This window comes from Falco naumanni, chromosome 11 (genome assembly GCF_017639655.2).
Source record: "Falco naumanni isolate bFalNau1 chromosome 11, bFalNau1.pat, whole genome shotgun sequence".
Classification (NCBI taxonomy): Eukaryota; Metazoa; Chordata; class Aves; order Falconiformes; family Falconidae; genus Falco; species Falco naumanni.
The window spans coordinates 14,727,669-14,740,203 of record NC_054064.1 but is presented as its reverse complement, the minus strand read 5'-3'; the positions used below and the strand labels follow the sequence as shown (position 1 = coordinate 14,740,203).

The 12,535-nt window shown below is 44.0% G+C and overlaps 1 long non-coding RNA gene across 1 annotated transcript; it reads right to left on the bottom strand.

The window, feature by feature from the left end:
• Positions 1–2,071: 2,071 nt before the first annotated feature.
• LOC121095661 lies at positions 2,072–12,184 on the bottom strand. Its single transcript, XR_005830175.1, has 3 exons — positions 12,070–12,184; positions 4,426–4,508; positions 2,072–3,958 (listed from the first exon to the last, which is right to left on the bottom strand). It is a non-coding gene; the product is annotated as an uncharacterized LOC121095661 (long non-coding RNA).
• Positions 12,185–12,535: the final 351 nt, after the last annotated feature.

Here is a 12,535-nt window from a genome sequence, read left to right as displayed (position 1 = left end):
TGCAGGGAAGCAAACTGAATGCTCCCAGACCTTGTGCCTAGGTGATACACAATACCGCTTGTCACCAGCTGCTTTGAAGTCTATCTTCGAGGATCGTTAGCACACTCCTTCTGCAATCAGGAGCTGAGAGTGCTTCAGTGCTTCTCTTTACACATACTGGGAGAAGTCTTCATACGCTCGGACTAAGATTCTAATTGTTGCAAAGTAATTAACTATGTACACTTCTGCAGTAGCCATTTGTGACAGTATCCATCAGATGGGAAAATGTAACTGCTATTGAATTTCTAAGAACAGCCATTAATATTCTGACTTTAAACCAATTTAAATATTTGAACTTTCTGAGTGCACAGTTGAGATGAATAACGTGGAGAAGCACACTCGGATGGATTAAACCCTCTATGGATTTTATCAATGTAGAGAGTAGGAAGAGAGATAAGTTATTTGTCTGACATATATATTTATAGTGGATAAAATCAAATGTGTTATCACTATCTGCACTCTGCTATGTATATTTTAAAACATTATGAGTGGATAGGTACATACACAGCACTAGTTTACAAGAGATACCATCATTAATTTCCACAGTTATACGTTTTCCTGGGCTTTTTAACCTTTTAATATTAAGTAAAATAGGAACTACAGCACTCTTCTGTATCCTTGGGAGTATCAGTTTTAGAAGGTTTCTGTTGAAAGCCCAGGGAATGCCACTGCAGTAAAGATCGGGAAAGCGAGGTACACAGGGTGTGTGAGGCTGGGGGTTGGATTCCCAGCTGATCTCCAGGAGCTGCCCGGGCTGAGCTGCCCACAGCCCAGTGGGGAGGTTTGGTGCCAGCTCCACCGCGGAGCAGGGATCGGACCCGCTATGTGCCGGGAGGCTCTGGGCCTGGCAGGGCTCGGCCCCATCACTGCTGCCAAACTGCTCCGGCACACATGGCACTCGTGGCTGCTCCTGCCCGTGGCGGTGGGGGAAGATTTCTGCCCTCCCCAGCAGGGGCTTTCTGCCTGATCAGAGTTTCTGGGCGTCAGGAAATCTGGTGAAAGCGTGGAGTGGTAACTCTTCTTCCAGAGACTACTGGCTCACCTTATATGAAAAAACTTTTAAATTCTTTTTCTAGGCTGGCGTTCAAAAATCTGTCAGATCACTTTAATCTGTTGAATTTTGAGAAAATTCAAGTAAGATAAGCAAGTCTCCAAAGCAAAGCTAAACTCTAAATGCCCCAGTACTGAATCTATAAGATCAATAACAACAACAGGGATGTCTGCAGTAGCTTTTGCAGAACACAAAGTAGTCGAGTCTCAGGCAAAGCTTTTATATAACTAGGCTTTTCCCATGGTACACCATATCCTTGTAATCAGTCTTCAATCTGTTCTCTAACTTTCAATAATAATAAGCTACAAAGAAGCTCGCCCAAATGAAAAGAAAAAAAAAGGTATATGCACAAAGGACCAAGCGTCCTCATGGGGCAGTGGTAGAAAACAGTGTGAGACAGGATTTCTAATCTGACACTCTCCTATTGCCATATCATAGGGGGAGCTGACAATTATTTTCCAGAAAGAAAGGCAGCTACCCCCGGTTGCATCTCAATTATCCTGGTTAGGTTCAATATATTGCTGTTTTTAAACCAAAAAGAGAAATTGTCTGAATTATAGACACAATTACTTGAAGGGACATGGTCAAATAGCTCAGGTAGATGTTGGAACTCCATCTGCAAGAGTATTTTATAACCTGCTGAGCAATGCTCTCTGGGCTTCCATGAAGCAGGATTGGAACTTTTGTGTTTCAAACTCCCCACTCCCAGTTACTGTTTAGAAGAAGCAGCCTTGTTTTTACATGGTCTAAAACGTACTCACTCATGGTCTAAATGCCCAACACTGGGCACCAGAAAGGACTTCCATGGTTTAACCCCAGCTGGCAACTAAGCACCACACAGCTGCTCCCTCCCTCCCCCCGCCCTGGTGGGATGGGGAGGAGAATCGGAAAAAGGTAAAACTCATGGGTTGACATAAGAACAGTTTAATAATTTAAATAAACTATAATAATAACAACAACAATTGTAATGAAAAGGGGAGAGAGAGAAATAAAACTCAAGAAAAGCAAGCGATGCACAGCACAGTTGCTCGCCGCCCGCTGATGGATTCTCAGCCACTCCCCCAGCAGCGATCGGCCACATTGTAAATTTACCAAATGGTAAAGCAGAATTTCCTGAATGCAGATAAATAATCCCAGAGCTGTTTTGACATGACTGAAAAGGCTGGTACAGATGTAACAAAATAAGATGAAGGGATTTATCTTGGCTTGTGGTTTGTACATGCTTATTAAGAAACACAGCAGAAGCCCCCAGATGCAGTAAGGTCCTGGGGAGGTGCGGCAGGCAGGAGGCAGTGGCAGTGGCGACAAATGCACCCTCATGGAAAGTAGGGGAGAAACACTGCTTTGAAAGGACTCAGTAAGCGTGTACGTACAGCTCTCGAATCAAACCTCTGAGTACGCAGCTCACATCTGTGCTGCAAGAAAGCTGCTGACACCCAAGAGTGACTAAACGCTGAAAGCAATGACAGACAGCAGGAAGGAAGGGAAAGGGACGGGGCGCTGCTGCTGGCGGGGGCAGTCCCAGCCGCGTCAGCTGTGGTTCTTGCTTATGCAAAGCTTGCAAGACTGGCATGTGGAGGCTGGTGGGAAGGTGGAGAGGAGCACGGCTGATTCCTTCAGCACTCCAAGCACACGGGTGCTTAGGTCAATACAGAAACAGAGTCCAGCCTCCAGTCTGGCAACCCGAAGAAACACCACTGTGAAGAGACAGCAAAAGGGAACTGCCAAAGTATTACCGCTTGTCCATGTTCTCCACACCAATGCCAACATCGTGGGTACTGCCAGGGTCACAGCAGTAAGTGCCACTCACACAGGCAAGGCAGTGAGCTGCGCTGCCCTGGCAGTCCCACCGAGCCAGCAGCCACCCCAGTGCCACGCGCGCCTGCCTTAGGCACTGCCGCTGTAGAGTGCTTTGAATGGTCATAAAAACTTCAGAAACACCTCAGACTAATTGTATGTATTTCACCAGAATTGGGCCGTTTGCTCATAGAGGTGTTTGTAGAACAGTATTTGTTTGAAAAAACTCTTGAATGAACAATTTATAAAGCGAGACCTTCTCTTTGCTTTACTGAGTGCCTTGTCATTGGAAGGCGATAGGGAGCCCTCACCTTATCACGGAGCTCCCCTTCAGTCACAGCCCCAGAGCTGCTAGATTGCTCATTCCTGTGATATACTTTAATGGGTGTCGTTCCTTTTTAATAAGTCCAAACAAAACAGTTAATAAATCCTAAGAGCTTCCTATCATTATATCTATAATTCTTGGCTTTCACTTCTTCAGCAGTGTTGATCTTCTTGAAATGCATGGCGTTCTCATAACTCTCTTTAAATAACGATCCGTGTTTCAGGCTTTGATTCAGCACTGACGCGGGGTTTCTGCACGTTTGGCTGTGTGGTGTCTGCTGCTGAGTCACGTCTGATTTACACCGAGATAAACCGCATCATCCGGGGTAGTCTCAGACTTGGAGGGGAGCACCCACTAATCCACATTGCCCGAGGGGTTTTCTATCACCATCAATGTGGAGGCTGCCACCCCAGTTTTTGTGTCAGTGGAGATTGTTATGAAATGGATTAATCCATCATCCGGTGGTTCCCAAAGGGATCTCTGGGAGTTCAGCACCTCCATGCAGCTCACACACCCTGGAAGAGGCGATAGCTGTGGATTTCTCAGCAGGGACAGGGAGGACTCTTTAACAAATGGTCACCTTTGCCATGGCTTAGGGGAAACCTCTAGGTGAAGATAGCTCTTATGCATGTGTATGGTGAATACATCTTTCACAGTGATTTTTCCTTTTCTTCGTTGGCAATTTTTAGCTTTTTTCTCCTCCTGCTTTCTGGTGACACTGCAAAATATCCACACTACAGTGCATTCTGTTAGCAGAGTAAAATAGCAAAATGATGCATTTTAAGTGGAAATCTAAATGATAGACTTGCAAGAGCTCATCAAAACCCAGAACCTGAACAACTATTCATGGGAAAGGCAGCTATTTCACCCCCACTGTAAATGAGATCATGAAGTCACATTTCAAAATGTGCCAGAATAGAAAAAAGTTTTAAAACTTAACTTTGAACTGATCTTTTTATTCTTTATTTTTTTAACAGTGCAAACCTGAGATTTCCCAAACATCCCTCACAGGCTGTGACATGCTGTCGTGTCATGCCAGCAGCAGCCGTGGATCACACTAGCTGCATCCACAGAGCCCCTCTGTAGTCACCCTTTGCACAGCGGGACCACCACCACCTCAGCCTGTGGCTGGACCTGCCCATGACAGCGAGCTCCCAGGGCTATGCTCTCAGCTTTAAACTCAAGCTCTGTTAGAGTAAGACGGTGTGCTTACCGAACACTGGAACTCCCAGCAGCTGGGGGGCCAGGCAGCCTTCTGGTGCACCTCATGTGATGAGTGTGTCTTCCCAACACGTCCTGTACGTTATGCAATAATATAATAGCTGAACTTCTCTGTGATTTCCCTTTATATTTACAATGTACTTTATCGTGCTAGATCTTATCTTTAAGATGAAAAATTAATATTTAAAAGCCTATTCTCTAGATCAAAGCATCTCTTGCTTGTTTGTAATGAAACACTTTGACTCTTACCTAAGTTTCCTGTTCAGAGTGTCCAAGAATTCAAGTGTTTCATTATAGCAGAAGTGGGAGATGCTTTGATCTAGAAAACAGGAGGCTTCAAATCTGTACTTAATAGCTGGCAAAGTTAATTATTCAAATAACAATAATAATATAAAAGTTGAGGACAACAAAATAGTACAATATTAAATAAGTCATAAAAAGTCATGAGTTGATATATGCCACGCATATTCTCATACTAATAATATTAATAAAGAATAACAGTTGATATTATCATAATGTGTACGTGTGTGCACGTATATGAGGATAATGGCCTTGTACCCCATGAGACCCGATTGTGGGCTGAGCCTCAAAGTATTAGGCAAAAAAAGAAGATGGTACCTGCTCCTAAAGCCTTGTAACATGAGAATAAGGCAACAGACAGAAGTGAGGCACAGAAAAATGGACGATGGCGTATGGGGGAACACAGGATGATATTGAGTAATGGGACAGGCAGCAAATGGAGAGCCTAGCAGCAGTTAGGAAAAGAGGGCACAGAGCGCTTCACTGTGGGGTGGGAAGGAGGATACAAGGCAGCTTGCAGCTGCTTGCAGGACAGTCCCCTTTAAAGTGGGAGGCAGCAGGGGGTGCAAGTTCAGGTACCCAGTGTGTGGGAGACAGGACCTGCCATCAGGGTCACCCCAGCCAGCAGTACTAAGTAGCTGTTGGTAATTGGAGGTGGAAGTGGGCTGTGACAGAGCACAAAATGAGGAGAAACAGGTAACATCTGGTGCGGTGCCAAAAGAGGAGACGGAGGAGAGATGGACAGAAAATGGGAGATTGATGGGCTAAGGAAAGAGCATTCCCAGTAAGTGGGCACCAGAAGGCCAACGCTGCATTTGTCAAGGCCTGATAAAAACCGTGTTGCACTAATTGAGACATAGAAGAGGCTAGACAAGGGCCTTAGCCATGGGGATGGATGGGAAAGGTGACATCTTAGAGATGCTAAGCAGCAGCAGTCAGCAGGATTATGCCATAGCCTGGATGTGAGGACCTGAGAAAGAGTCTGAGTCAAAAGATGACACACAAATTACGGGCCTGAGTGACAAGCTAGGCGGTGAGGTTGTCCGTCGTGATCAAAGAAGGGACTAGCAGGGAAGACATGACTTGGGGAAGATTAAAAGTTCTGTCTCATCCGCATTGAGTTTGAGTTGACAGACGGTCGTCTACATAAAATGACAGGGAAACAAGCCCAGAGCTGACGTTGGCCGGAGGAGACAGGTCGTGAGCACACAGGTAGATCTGCAAGATCTGCAAGCCAGCCGCGCAGAGACGGCAGCTGATGGGGTGTTTGCAGATGAAATTACCCACTGATGCAGGAAGGTGCAGGGAGAGAAGGCAAAAAGGACTAGGTTCTATAAAGCCACCACATAAAATACTACTGCTAGTGACATAGCATAAAATGAGGTTAAAGCAATAAATACACATGAAGAATTTAATTTAAAAAATGCTTTTAGTCTGTGATTTTACCTCATTTTCCCAAATAGAATTTTCCAAGGATAGTTTGAAAAGTATTCATTTTTTTTGCAGAAAATGTCATCAAAATTAATGTAATTTTATGAATATGTCAATTTTGACCAAAATCCCATTTCACAGTGAAAAAATGCTTCAACAACAAAACCAAAAATTTAGAGCAGTTTACTTTTAGCCCTAAACATAGATCCTACTACTGTCAAGTAACATCTTTCATTATCTTCTTTATGTCTCAAACCACATTAAAAAGAGTCTGGAGGTTTTGCTGATTCTGTTGTAATCAATCCTGTCAGAGTTGTTATTGGATTTATCTCGGAATCTGAACACCATCATTTTTCATTGTTGTTTTAGATTTTCCTCATGATTGTAAAGCTAACACAGTCAAGAGCATAAGAAAATCTAAAATATGCTAGGTTGAACAAATAAAATTATTAAACGACTATAAGATTATCCATGAAGCTTTCTTGGCTCTGAATAAACATCAATGACTCTTATTTAGTGGACTTTAATGAAATGCAGGTCTACCCAGGTATGAATTAATTTTAAAATTATGTCAGAGTAAAGCAGGCTCATATTTACCTGGCTTCATTTGGTATAGAGGTGTTTAAACATTTATCAAAATAAAAGCGTGCAAGCATAGCGGAGCCAAGTGACATTGTGAATGAAATCAGGAGAGATTCTAATGCTGCAGAAAAACCCACCCAAACCCAAATGCCACACATGCCTCAGCCTTTCAGAGCCCTGTATAAAACTGCTCAGCTGATGCACAGCACTGTTTATAAATCATGCATACATCTTGTAGGCTTCAGTGCAGTATGGACAATAAAAGAGAATTAAGATGCTTAATGAGGTGAGATGCTTCCTACAAACTGGCATCTGTCTTTCCTTCTTTCTTGCACTCTTTGGGATATAATTTTCTCTCTTTTTCTTCCTATCTTCCATCATTTCTCTTGCTAACAAGGAGCCCAGCTTTTCCTGCTGAAGGATGTGATTAGCTACAGCATTAGACACATGCAAATCATCCATCTTCCCATTTCTAGCATGCGTATGTGCCCCTCATAACATTACCACCCTCATTGTTATGTATGTTAGACAGGTTTGCACAGGCCATCTCTGCTGTTGCCGTCATATTCCCCCAAAGCATCTGCAGTCAGTTAAAATTCCCTAACTGAAGTTGCCCTCCCCACACACAGGGGACAGAAGCTGGTCGGCCCGGCACTGCCCTTAGGCTCACTGTCCCCTCATTGCCTGTGCGAGCCATTAGACGGCATCACATGTAATATCATGTAACCTGCGTCATTAATAAAACGACAAAATAAAACTTGAATTACCACTCTCGGATGTGGTTTACTGGAGCATTAATACATTTCTTGGTCTATTGAAGTCATGCAGCCTTTGCAGTCATGGCTCACAACACACCCGATGTATTATTAATGTCCCAGTAAAGCACACCCTGTTGTGTCTTAATGCTATGGCATAAGATGCCTGAGAAAGTAAACAGCTATGTAAAGCAGAGCGGTGACTGTTAGAGAGATGAATGGGGGGACATTATGGTTTCGCTCACCGTGCCTGTGGCTCCGGCAGTCTCAGGGATGCCTCGGTAACGTTTTGCTGTGCATATTCTGCAGAGGATTTTTTCCTGAGTGTGTCTAAACATCTATTATTTATAAACCGCTGCTGCTCTGCATGATGCTTCATGGGTAAGTAAAGGAAACGTTTCCTGCCCTGCGAAGCTGACACCGGCTGCTCCCGGTGCCGTGGCCATGCATGGGGCCAGCTGGGCAGGCAGAGGTGCGGGCAGGGCTGCTGTCTGCCCGCAGGCCCCGGCCCCACTGTGCCCACCTCCCCACACAGCCTGTGCCGGCCCTGGTGGGGAAGGGCCCAAATAAACCAGCGCAGCAGCGTCACACTGGGCTGCTGTCTTTTCCGTACTGCTTATGCAGAGTCTACATGTTAGGTAAGCTGTACCTCTCTGAAACGAGTGCTCAGATATCCTCAAGTAGTTGGCTGCTACGACTGCTGCTGCAGCTACTGCTACACAGTTTTCTCCCTCCCAAAACAACTGCGGATCCAGCAAATTCCTTAGGTGTCGGAAGACAGAGCCAGCAGGTGGGAGGGAAGGAGCTGGGAGGCAGAGATGAAGAGGACAGCCATGGAGCTGTACAGAGGATGGGAGGGGAGCGCGGAGAGAAGGAAGAAGCTGCCGTGGGGAGGGCACTGTGTGCACTACCTGACACACATACAACCCACATGCTGCCTGAATCAAAGCATCTTTTATAAATAACCCCTGGGAAGGAGGTCTCCACAATGACAGCTGAAAAGAACCAAAGCAAAACATACACAGGCAAGGCAGTTCTCTTCCCAAATAAGAGAATTTCCTTTACTTGCTTGACGGTGGGTCATAGATGTCCCCAGAATGACCCAGAGAAGCCTTTTGGAGAAGTCTGAAACACCAGCGTCAGGAATTCATGAGAAGCACGGACAACCGCCACCTCCAAGGTTACCAGTTCCTGGAGCTGGAGAGAGACCAGGTCCCTGTGCAGCAGGGTAGGATCATGCCTTTGGGAAAAGCAAAGCCGTTGAGACAGTGCTAATATCACTTCCCACAAACTTTTTTTTTTATATATATTAGTGATTTTGGCCCAGTTTTTGAGTTAGTGTGCAGTCCTTTGGTAAGGAGACTAAAACTTTCATCTGAAGGAGCTGATCTTCTAAGAAAAAGGCAAAACACAGGGAAGGAGCAGAGACAGATGACTGAAGTTTAGGGGTCAGCTTGCAAAAGAAACAGCCAGTCTGTACATTCAGTACAGTTGGTGCATGTCACCAGTGGTTCACAGGGAGGAGCTGGGAAAATAACACAACCTTAAGTTCTGCGGCTGAAAAAACACATGGGGTAAAACCAGCTCAGATCGGTCAGGTCTTGTCATTCAGCTCAAGAAAAAATTTTGCTTTAAGTTTGGGGTTCTTTTAATCCTTTTCCATAATTGTTTCCCCTCTTTCAGTTCAGTTTGGAATTGAGAAATGCATTTCAAAGCAGAGAGTCAAGGAACTCAGGGCTTTTTTAAACGTCAGAGTGAATTGTTTCAAGGTTTTAAAAATCCCTTGCCACCTGCCACTTCCCAGATATTTTTATCTTGGCTGAAAATTTGTTGAGTCTGACCCTAATTTGTTAACAATTTTGATTTCCCTGAAATGCTGTTTTCCAGAAAATTTATTGTTTATCACACAGCAATGTCAATCTGTCCGCTCCTCCTCCACCCCTGCAGGCAACTCAGCGCCGTCCTTCCATGCTCAGCTGCCCCAGTCACTCCCCTGAGCCCCCCCGCTGGGCAGCAGGCATTCTGGCACTCATGAAACCCCAGCAAAGATTTGGAGAGGGGTGACGCTAACAAATTTAGATATTTTTCCAGCAAGCTTTGTCGTGCTGTGTATATTAGGGCAGGAATGTTGTGGCCAAGTGCAAACAGCGATGGGGTGAATCACAAGTCTGGGTGCTAGCGGGGAGAAGCCTTCACGGGCAACAAAGGCAAGGTGGTGGCCAGCTCATCAGAACAAGGAGGCAAGGGCGGGGGGGGGGGTTGGAGGCTGAATGTAGAATACTTAGGGGGGGATAACCGCGACAGCCACAGAGGGAATGAGATGACGGTAGTTGAGCCAGGAAAGGATTAGAACCTGGGTAAGACCTTTGATGGAGAGGGAAAAGCCTGAAACATAGAGGGAATATAAAGGAAAATACAGTAAAGGCATGACCTGCTCAGAGAATAAAGTGTGTGGCAAGTAGACAGTCCACGCTCCATACTGTAAAAAATGTCGTAAGAGAACTGCTGAATGAATGCAATGATTAAATCAATATATTCTTCTCCTGTTTCTAAAGCCTTTGCTTCCAGTCGTTTTCTGGTTCAATAATGTATGTGCTGTGACAGATACAGAACAGTCAATATTAACAGACACCCTCCAGCTGCAGTTAAATTTATTTTAAAATCTCCACATTTTCATATATGAAGTAGATGTTTAAAATTGATCAGAGTTCAACATACTTATATTAAAACAGACCCTGTTTTATCAGGCAGTTGAAACTGTTCTGATAGTTCTAGCCATGTCCTTCAGCTATCGATATAATTGTCCTTTGACAGGTAACCGATTGCCACAGATGCAGACTCTACATGCAAGAATAAGGCCTCCAGTCCCCCTTCTTTTTAGCCATTTCTGCAAGAGAAGAAGCTCACAGAGCTTCTGTATCTAGCACTCATGAAAAAAAAATGGCACAGTGCATCCACATAAAAGGTGAATCGGCACCTCGCGTGCTTGTCCTCCTGTTGTGCTGGTCTGTCCTCATCCTGACTCTTTAATAAAATACTGCTTCCAAACAGAAAGGTGCAGAGTAAGTGACATCTGTTAATCTTCGCAGTGTGTTTGTGTGCTGCTGTAGCCTAATCTCTGTGAAAAACAAAATGGTGTCATTTTTTCCTTTTCAAGTACCAATTTGGCAGGCTCTTACCCACCACTAAACTCTTCTCTCTACGCTGCTTGCCCAGGGCAAGATTTCAGCACCGTCCAGGAAATCTTGGTCTGCTACTACAGATGATGGGTAACCAATTGCCTGTAACTTGCAAGTTGCCAGGACAAGTTGCAAAGATCACTAAACTCTCAGTGTGACAGATGATCGATATACTGAACAATTAGTATCAAATATACAGTAAATGATGCATAATATCATTGGTGAAAAATGTTCTATTTAGGCAGAATGTAGATTGATGTCAGAAAATGCTCTTTACTGTGTGGAATAATCAAGTCAGCTGCTTGATGGATGTACTATATAGTCTATTTACATAGCTTGGATTCAATACACTTACACGATATTTGCATCAGAAACATATCTATAGTCAACCAATGGGAAAGAATACATGATTTTACCAACATGCTTATACATTAATAATATTACTTGGCAATCTGATGTTTCAAGACCCAGGGTGAATTACTTATTAAAAACCCATATACAGCTATCTGTCTTTATCTTTCTTTCTGTGTGAGCCATAATGGCCCTGATTGTTTTCAAAATTACATTTGCCCAGGATATGACTGTTACATGAAACCTCTTAAACCAATATCATTTCCCTCACTGATAAAATACATTATACTGCTGGGTGCATTGAGCCAAACCATTAACGAAGGAAGCTTAACCTAACCTTTGTGCTTCTGACCAGCCGTTAGAGCAAACTAACATTTCAGAAATTGTTTAAAAAGTGGAATTGACATGATTATGAATATTTATATTAAGTTCACTCATTTCTTGGAGCTTCTCCTATCACCCTCACTTTTAATGGTTTGAAATTTGCAGGAGATTTAGTTACTTGGGAAGATACAAGGAACTGTACTCCATTTAACATGGTTTAGAAACGCAGGCCCATGATAAATTAGCTAGATAAGGTCAAATTAAGTAAGGTCAGCTTTAAAACTTGAATTCAGAATGCATGAGAATAATCAAATACGGGTATTCAGTACAAATTTGAAAAAAGAGACACGATGGAAGTCACAGAAAAACCTCAAGTCAAATTCTTCATAATAATTGTGGTGCTAATTTAATAAACTGTCCCAAGCCGTACCTGGCTTTAAGAGGAGGCAAAGCTCCCCAGACCTCCAGGCCAAGACAACAGAGCTTGTCTGATAGGAAGCAAGCGATGTAACATCAGTGAGAAACATTGCTCTCACCAGGAGCTAATGAAGCCATTTTCTGAAGTAAAAAAATCAACTAAATCTCAGTGCTTCTGCCTTTCTCCTCAGGTCTCCATCATGACTCCTCCTCACAACAGAGAGAGGAGGCTGATCATCGTCTTCATGCTCAACAAGACAACCCACAGCGAATAAGTAAAGGAAAAGCAAGACTTACTTGTAAAGCTTCTGCACAGCACTCTTTCAGTGTCCAGTGGCTTTACAGAGTAGGTCATGGCCTATAAGACCTTGGGGTAATGGCTTGTTCATTACACATACCAGCGGCAGAGGTGTAAGCGGACCATCTCAGGATTGCTGGGTGTGAGAAGGCAGAACTGGGGATCCTAGAAGAAATGCTGTGCAATTCATTGTATATGCAAACTGGCAGGCGCCGCAGAGTAACGCAGTCTTGCCGCAGGCGTTTCAGCCCACCAGTCTGAACAATTTCCAGAGGAAAACCATTTCAGAGGCGTGCTACTCTTGATTTTTTTCTTCCCTTGTTTCTCCTATTCATCTACTCATTTGTCGTTTCTGAAAACACTAAAAGCACTAAGTATATTCCTGATTCAGGCAGATGTGAAACAAAGCGATGCACTGCTAATTGTAGGGCACGAAAGGTACACAGCAGCTTCTGTGCTTGCCAG